Below are 9792 nucleotides of genomic sequence, written 5' to 3'. Positions count from 1 at the left end.
TTGATGCAGATGTAATAAAAGAGAGGGGAATAGGTTGAGAAACTGTACCGTCCCAGATTCAAATACGAATCCCCCATGACCACTCACACTGCTCTGTCTTAATGTGCTCTGAAAAGTGCACTTGTCTGAATATTTGAGATCTGTTTCTGTGAGATTATTCCTGTCATGTTTACTTGAACACAGCTGCTGCACATACATAAACACCCACAACAGCTCCGATCCTACACACATTTACATAGTTTGATCATCGGGCAAAGGTCAGTACTTCTCTCAAGGCCAGCAGATTTTGTACGTGTGTGTGTAGTGTGTGTGTGTGTGTGTGATTGTGTGTGAAAGAACTGGTCTGTTGTCCCAAAGGGCTCAAGGCCCAACAGATGCAGTTAGAGAGTGTGTGTCCTCAGGATGCTGGTCCGGTGATGGTCACTAATGTAGGCCGATGAACTGTGTGTGTTTGTGTGTATGTGTTCCCTATGGGAGCTGATCTCCAGGGTGAGCAGATGTCATGACGTGTGTAGAAATCCTGGGTCGAGTGTCATCTAAAGGCTCGAAAGAGGATAAGGGGATGTGAGTGAATGAATGTGAGAAGTTTTATGCACGTAAAGTCAGATATTTTGAGTCTGAGGATTGTAAATGGACATCGCTCTCTTATGTGAATGAATGTGCAAGTTCATTTAATTAATGAACGGGTTTTCAGTCATATTATTTTTAAATCATTAGTGAAATCATTTAAGATGGACAGGATGGTGTTTGAGGTATTGGACAGGGTGATTAAAAACAACTGAGAGGAAAGTCTGTGTGTATGTGCCTTTTTGCAGGCCTGCACATATGTGTGATTTGAGGTGTCTGGATGTGGGTTCATAAATATGGATGTATGCATGTGGAGTGAAGGGTGTTTTGGGGTTCCCATGCTCCTGCCACGCTTATGTCCCACCTCAAGGGACCACCATCCCCCAACACCCACATTACAAGACACAAATCAGTCGTTGCCCATCTGCACTACACAGACAATGAGTCAACACACACACACACTCACACACATATGCAATTTAATGCAAACACATTTACAAACACACAATCATTATCTTACTAAAATAATGAGATTAATGGATGCCTTATTATTAGATTAGGAATAGGAATACGTGTCTAATATTATTAAAATGCATCCACTAAAGGATCTTCTTATTTTGATTAAATAAACATTGGTTCTTGAGACATGGGACAAAACCCATAATGATAACAGCGCAACATGGTGAAAATAATTAGAAACAATCACTAAAATGTTCTTGACATAAAGTTACCTATAAATTTATTTAATTGGCATTAATTTTATCAAAATAATGGCATTATCTCACTCCCTAAAACCACCTGTTCTCAGATTATAAAAACACTGAAAAAACATAAAAAAAATATTAAACTTAAGAGAAACAAAAACCACACAAATTTTACACTTTGCAGTATATGTTAATTATTTTACCAAAATAAGAGGGATTATGCAATATGTATGATTATTTTCTATTTAGTACTGACCTGAATAATATATTTCCCATAAAAGACGTTTATAGTCCACAAGAGAAAATAAAAGATGTCAAAAATCAGCCTGTTCAAAAGTTTACATATGCTTGATCGCTTAAATATTAATACTGTTTTGTTACCTGGATGATCCACTGACCCACAGATTTATTTTATTTTATTTTTGGGGGGTTTTCAGCATCTTTTGTGTTGGAGCCCTTTCAACAATGACTGTATGATTTTGAGATCCATCTTTTCACACTGAGGACAACTGAGAGACTTACATGCAACTATTACAGAAATCAGTGAGCGTTTGAACCTTTTGTAATAGTTGCATGTATGTCCCTCAGTTGTAGTAGTCATTGTTGGAAAACGTTCAAATATGCGAAAGATGCTGGAAAACGAATGGATTTGTGGGACCTGAAGGATTTTTCTGAAGAATATGTAAACTTTTGAACAGGGTCTTTAGTTATTATTTTCTCTTGTGGACTATATGTAAATGTGTTTCTGTTTGTATAATGAAATAATGTGTGAATGTATGAATACTATGGCTTGACAGAAAATACCAATTTTACAGGTGTGCCCTTAACTTTTTATTAACACTGCCAAATATTTATTAAAACAATATCAGTCAGTCATACTTCACCTGCTACAGGTGGAGTAAAGTGACACAGACTCCATTAAAGTGATGGTTCACCTATGAATGAAAATTCGATCATCATTTACTAATCATAACCTAAACTAAACCTGTAAGGCTTTTTTTTCTTCTGCTGAGCACAAAAGAAGAATGCTGGTAACCAAACAGTGCTGGTGACTACTGACGTAAAGTATATGGACAAAAAACAGTGAGGCATTTCTCAAAATATCTTCCTTCATGTTCAACAGAAAAAAAGTCATACAGTTTGGAACAACATGAGTAAATTATTACAGATTTTTTGGGGGGTGAATTGTCTCTAAGAAACAACAATCCTCTCTTAGAAAACAATTGTAAATATAGCTGCGAGCAGCGATGACGGGCCCAAGCCGTCAGCATACGCCATCCCGGTGGCATCGATAAAACGGTGCCCAGCGAGCACACACATTACAGTAACCCTCTGGCAGTTTGGTTTTAAGGGATACGGCAATTAAAGGGTTATTCCAAACCATCAACTCTGTGAAACACACACACACAGAACAACATATAAAACTTTAAATTCTGTGAAAATATATTTTTCATTGGTAGTTGATGTTAGTTAATGCATTTACTAATGCTAACAAATGAGAAATTATTATAGTTACCAAAGGTTTTAATGATTTATAAGCATTTTTTAATGATTTATTTTTCCATTAACTAACATGAATAATTTATTCTAACACAAATGAATAAAGTAAAACATATATTGTTAATATTTAATGTTATTTGTGAATTAACCAATGTTAAAAACAACATTATTTAACTGTTGTTAATTTACATCATTAATAAATATATACCATTTAATGTTTATCAAAATCAATTCCAAAATGTGTTAATATATTATTACATTTTAAAGTTTTATCTTTTGAACATGACTATTTTTCTAATATTAAAAATATTTTGTTCATTGTAAGTTCATACTATCAATGAAGAATTAACATGCTGTAAAAAATATATTTTTCATTGTTAGTTCATGTTAATTAATGCATTCCCTACTGTTAACAAAAGAGACTTAATTATAAAGTGTTATCAAAACCTTTAATGCTTTATAAGCATTTTTTAAGGATTTTATTGAGAAGTTTAAACAGACCCTCTCTCTCTCTCTCTCTCTCTCTCCCCCTCCACACTCACTGAACTCACACAGTCAGTCACCCACCCAGTCACCCACCGCACACATTAGAAGCACAGAGACAGGAGAACTCTGATAGTTTTAATTTTCTGCTCTCCATAGTGTATTGTAAATTCATGAAATTAATCACATATCTCAGACTGTCTTGTTCTGTGTATGTAATTTTTTATGAAGTGTTTGGAAGCTGCTCTTTAAAGATAAAAAAAAAAAAGTGTTCTTTTTTACTGTAACTTTAATAAATTGCCATTAAATCACCGTTCAAGATATCCTAAATCAGTCCGCAATGTAGCATCTTCAGTATCTTGGAAGCATGTGAAAAAATGTTTGGTGTGAATTTTTGGTTTCTGCTTGAAGGAGTATGAATTTGTTTACAGCCCGTTTAAAAAAAAAAAAAACACATAAAAAAAAAAAATAGCCGATTTCCTGTTGGTCGTAGCTAATGACTGTAAATTAGAAAGTTGTCCGGATTAATAAGAACAATTTATGTACCGAGTTTGGTGTCTGTAGCTATCATTATATATATATATATATATATATATATATATATATATATATATAATCATTAATAATTATATACCATTTAATGTTGATCAATATTAATTCCAAAATGTGTTTATATATTATTACATTTTAAAGTTTATCTTTTGAACATGACTAATTTTCTAACATTAAAAAGATTAATAAATGCTTTAAAAAAATTGTTCTTTGTTAGTTCATACTATCATGGAAGAATTAACATGCTGTAAAAATATATTTTTCATTGTTAGTTCACGTTAATTAATGCATTTCCTAATGTTAAGAATTGAGACCTTATTATAAAGTGTTATCAAAATCTTTAATGATTTATAAGCATTTTTTAAAGATTTAAAAAAACAGACCCTCTCTCTCTCTTTCTCTCTCTCACCCACTGGCTCAATCCACACAGTCACTCACACAGTCACTCACACCCCACCCCACCCCCACCCCTCACTCAGCTGCAGGCTGACAGGGATCTCTCACTCAGAAGCAGTCTAAGTCTAACTCTCTGATAGTTTTCAAATTTTCTCCTCTGCATAGTGTATTGTAAATTCATAAAATTAATCACATATCCTCAGACTGTATTGTTCTGTGTATGTAATTTTTTATGAAGTGTTTGGAAGCTGCTCTTAAAAGATAAAAAAAAAAAAGAAATGATCTTTTTTACTGTAACTTTAATAAATTGCCATTAAATCATCGTTCAAGATATCCTAAATCCGTCCGCAATTTAGCATCTTCAGTATTTTGGCATCATGATAAAAAATGTTTGGTGTGATTTCCGTGTTTCTGCTTGGAGGAGTATTAATTTGTTTACAGCCCGTTTTTAAAAAAAACCCACATTAAAATAAATATAGCCGACTTCCTGTTGGTCGTAGCTAATGACTGTAAATTAGAAAGTTGTCCGGATTAATTAGAACAATTTATGTACCGAGTTTGGGGTCTGTAGCTAAAACTAACCCCCTCATTTTTGACAAAAGGTGGCGCTATAGAGTGCCTCTTCCACGCCCGTATATGAGCTTTTTCCAGTGTCTAACTATCATTAATACTCATATGTGTGTTGAGTTTCATGACATTCTAAACATGTTATCTGCCTCAAAATCACCAGAAACGAATTTTCAACTTTGACACGTTGCCATGGCAACATAATTTTAGATATCAATCTTCCCTTCACAGTTTTACATCGGCCGTGTTTTGACATTATTCTGGTGAAGTTTGAAGCAAATCGAGTAAAAATAAGATGCTGAATTCAAAGCATTTTGAAAACGACACACTTCCTGCAGCCAGTTGGTGGCGCTATAACTTTCAGTCATAATAGTCACATCTATCCGATCGGCATCATACAAAGAACAAATCACTGAAGTTTGATCTACATCATACAATGTATGTGGACGTTATTAGGCATTTCCTGGGTCTCATTTTTCGCCATAACTTCATCGCCTCGCCACGGGCAAACCGTTCGACATATCAAAAATATCTTCGCAATTTAGCGTCCCCAATGTCTTGAGATCATGTTCACCGAGTTTGGTGGCAATCGTATGGAAATCCTCAGAGGAGTATATCAAATTCCAGAGCATGCGCTTTTTAAACAGCCCTGAATAGCCGACTTCCTGTTGGGCGGAGCCTATGACATGCTGCGCGGAAGTTGTTCAGCTCAATGAGTTCTATATGTGTACCGAGTTTCATATGAATACGTGCAAGTATGTGTGAGCTATACATCAAGTTTTCTGACAATTTTCCAGGGGGCGCCGTAGAGCCCCTGTGCCACGCCCGGGTCCCAGCCTCAGCGGCGTCCTAATGGCCGCAGGTTCCAATGTGCGTGCCAATTTTCGAGAGTTTTCGGGCACGTTAAGGCCCCCAAAAGTGCCCGGATGATTGAAATAAAAAAAAAAAAAAAAAAAATATAGCTGCGAGCAGCGATGACGGGCCCAAGCCGTCAGCATACGCCACCCCGGTGGCATCGATAAAACGGTGCCCAGCGAGCACAAGCATCACAGTAACCCTCTGGCAGTTTGGTTTTAAGGGATACGGCAATTAAAGGGTTAATCCAAACCATCAACTCTGTGAAACACACACACACAGAACAACATATAAAACTTTAAATTCTGTGAAAATATATTTTTCATTGGTAGTTGATGTTAGTTAATGCATTTACTAATGCTAACAAATGAGAAATTATTATAGTTACCAAAGGTTTTAATGATTTATAAGCATTTTTTAATGATTTATTTTTCCATTAACTAAAATGAATAATTTTTTCTAACACAAATGAATAAAGTAAAAAATATATTGTTAATATTTAATGTTATTTGTGAATTAACCAATGTTAAAAAACAACATTATTTAACTGTTGTTAATTTACATCATTAATAAATATATACCATTTAATGTTGAAATCAATGTTTTAATGTTTAAAATCAATTCCAAAATGTGTTAATATATTAAATTTTAAAGTTTTATCTTTTGAACATGACTATTTTTCTAATATTAAAAATATTTTGTTCATTGTTAGTTCATTGTAAGTTCATACTATCAATGAAGAATTAACATGCTTTAAAAAATATATTTTTCATTGTTAGTTCATGTTAATTAATGCATTCCCTACTGTTAACAAATGAGACTCAATTATAAAGTGTTATCAAAACCTTTAATGCTTTAAGCATTTTTTAAGGATTTTATTGAGAAGTTTAAACAGACTCTCTCTCTCTCTCTCTCTCTCTCTCTCTCGCTCTCTCTCTCTCTCTCTCTCTCTCTCTCTCCCCCTCCACACTCACTGAACTCACACAGTCAGTCACTCACCCAGTCACCTACCGCACACATTAGAAGCACAGTGACAGGATATCCCTGATAAGTTTTAAAATTTTCTTCTCGCCATAGTGTACTGTAAATTCATGGAATTAATCACATATCCTCAGACTGTCCTGTTCTGTGTTTGGTGTGAATTTGTGGTTTCTGCTTGGAGGTGTATGAATTTGTTTACAGCCCGTTTTGAAAAAAAAAAACATAAAAAAAAAAAAGCCGACTTCCTGTTGGTCGTAGCTAATGTCTGTAAATTAGAAAGTTGTCCGGCTTAATGTGAACAATTTATGTACCAAGTTTGGTGTCTGTAGCTATCATTATATATATATATATAATCATTAATAATTATATTCCATTTAATGTTGATCAATATTAATTCCAAAATGTGTTAATATATTATTAAATTTTAAAGTTTCTCTTTTGAACATGACTATTTTTCTAACATTAAAAATATTTTGTTCATTGTTAGTTCATTGTAAGTTCATACTATCAATGAAGAATTAACATGCTGTAAAAAATTATATTTTTCATTGTTAGTTCATGTTAATTAATGCATTCCCTACTGTTAACAAATGAGACTTAATTATAAAGTGTTATCAAAACCTTTAATGCTTTATAAGCATTTTTTAAAGATTTAAAAAAAACAGACCCTCTCTCTCTTTCTCTCTCTCACCCAGCTCCTCAATCCACACAGTCACTCACACCCCACCCCACCCCCACCCCCTCACTCAGCTGCAGGCTGACAGGGAACTCTCACTCATAGAAGCATTGTAACAACTGTCTGATAGTTTTTAAATTTTCTCCTAAGCATAGTGTATTGTAAATTCATGAAATTAATCACATATCGTCAGACTGTATTGTTCTGTGTATGTAATTTTTTATGAAGTGTTTGGAAGCTGCTCTTAAAAGATAAAAAAAAAAAAAAAAAAATCTCTTTTTTACTGTAACTTTAATAAATTGCCATTAAATCATCGTTCAAGATATCCTAAATCCGTCCGCAATTTAGCATCTTCAGTATTTTGGCATCATGAGAAAAAATGTTTGGTGTGATTTACGTGTTTCTGCTTTGAGGAGTATGAATTTGTTTACAGCCCGTTTTAAAAAAAAACCCACATTAAAATAAATATAGCCGACGTCCTGTTGGTCGTAGCTAATGACTGTAAATTAGAAAGTTGTCCGGATTAATAAGAACAATTTATGTACCGAGTTTGGTGTCTGTAGCTAAAACTAACCCCCCCATTTTTGACAAAAGGTGGCGCTATAGAGTGCCTCTTCCACGCCCGTTTATGAGCTTTTTCCAGTGTCTAACTATCATTAATACTCATATGTGTGTTGAGTTTCATGACATTCTAAACATGTTATCTGCCTCAAAATCACCAGAAACGAATTGTCAACTTTGACACGTTGCCATGGCAACATAATTTTAGATATCAATATTCCCTTCACAGTTTTACATCGGCCGTGTTTTGACATTATTCTGGTGAAGTTTGAAGCAAATCGAGTAAAAATAAGATGCTGAATTCAAATCATTTTGAAAACGACACACTTCCTGCAGCCAGTTGGTGGCGCTATAACTTTCAGTCATAATAGTCACATCTATCCGATCGGCATCACACAACGAACAAACCACTGGAGTTTGATCTACATCATACAATGTATGTGGACGTTATTAGGCATTTCCTGGGTCTCATTTTTCGCCATAACTTCATCGCCTCGCCACGGGCAAACCGTTCGACATATCAAAAATATCTTCGCAATTTAGCGTCCCCAATGTCTTGAGATCATGTTCACCGAGTTTGGTGGCAATCGTATGGAAATCCTCAGAGGAGTATATCAAATTCCAGAGCATGCGCTTTTTAAACATCCCTGAATAGCCGACTTCCTGTTGGGCGGAGCCTAAGACATGCAGCGTGAAAGTTGTTCAGCTCAATGAGTTCTATATGTGTACCGAGTTTCATATGAATACGTGCAAGTATGTGTGAGCTATACATCAAGCTTTCTGACAATTTTCCAGGGGGCGCCGTAGAGCCCCTGTGCCACGCCCGGGTCCCAGCCTCAGCGGCGTCCTAATGGCCGCAGGTTCCAATGTGCGTGCCAATTTTCGAGAGTTTTCGGGCACGTTAAGGCCCCCAAAAGTGCCCGGATGATTGAAATAAAAAAAAAAAAAAAAAAAAAAATATAGCTGCAAGCAGCGATGACGGGCCCAAGCCGTCAGCATACGCCACCCCGGTGGCATCGATAAAACGGTGCCCAGCGAGCACAAGCATCACAGTAACCCTCTGGCAGTTTGGTTTTAAGGGATACGGCAATTAAAGGGTTAATCCAAACCATCAACTCTGTGAAACACACACACACAGAACAACATATAAAACTTTAAATTCTGTGAAAATACATTTTTCATTGTTAGTTCATGTTAATTAATGCATTCCCTACTGTTAACAAATGAGACTTAATTATAAAGTGTTATCAAAACCTTTAATGCTTTATAAGCATTTTTTAAGGATTTTATTGAGAAGTTTAAACAGACCCTCTCTCTCTCTCTCTCTCTCTCCCTCCACACTCACTGAACTCACACAGTCAGTCACCCACCGCACACATTAGAAGCACAGTGACAGGAGAACTCTGATAAGTTTTAAAATGTTCCTTTCGCCATAGTGTATTGTAAATTCATGAATTAATCACATATTAATTCACATAAAGACTGTATTGTTCTGTGTATGTAATTTTTTATGAAGTGTTTGGAAGCTGCTCTTAAAAGAAAAGAAAAAAAAAAGTGTTCTTTTTTACTGTAACTTTAATAAATTGCCATTAAATCACCGTTCAAGATATCCTAAATCGGTCCGCAATGTAGCATCTTCAGTATCTTGGAATCATGTGAAAAAATGTTTGGTGTGAATTTTTGGTTTCTGCTTGGGAGGAGTATGAATTTGTTTACAGCCCGTTTAAAAAAAAAAAAAAAAACATAAAAAAAAAAATAGCCGATTTCCTGTTGGTCGTAGCTAATGACTGTAAATTAGAAAGTTGTCCGGATTAATAAAAACAATTTATGTACCGAGTTTGGTGTCTGTAGCTATCATTATATATATAATCATTAATAATTATATACCATTTAATGTTGATCAATATTAATTCCAAAATGTGTTTATATATTATTACATTTTAAAGTTAA

This window comes from Barbus barbus (genome assembly GCF_936440315.1).
Source record: "Barbus barbus genome assembly, chromosome: 5".
Taxonomy (NCBI): Eukaryota; Metazoa; Chordata; class Actinopteri; order Cypriniformes; family Cyprinidae; genus Barbus; species Barbus barbus.
The sequence above is the reverse complement of the archived record's forward strand: the minus strand, read 5'-3'. Positions refer to the sequence as shown.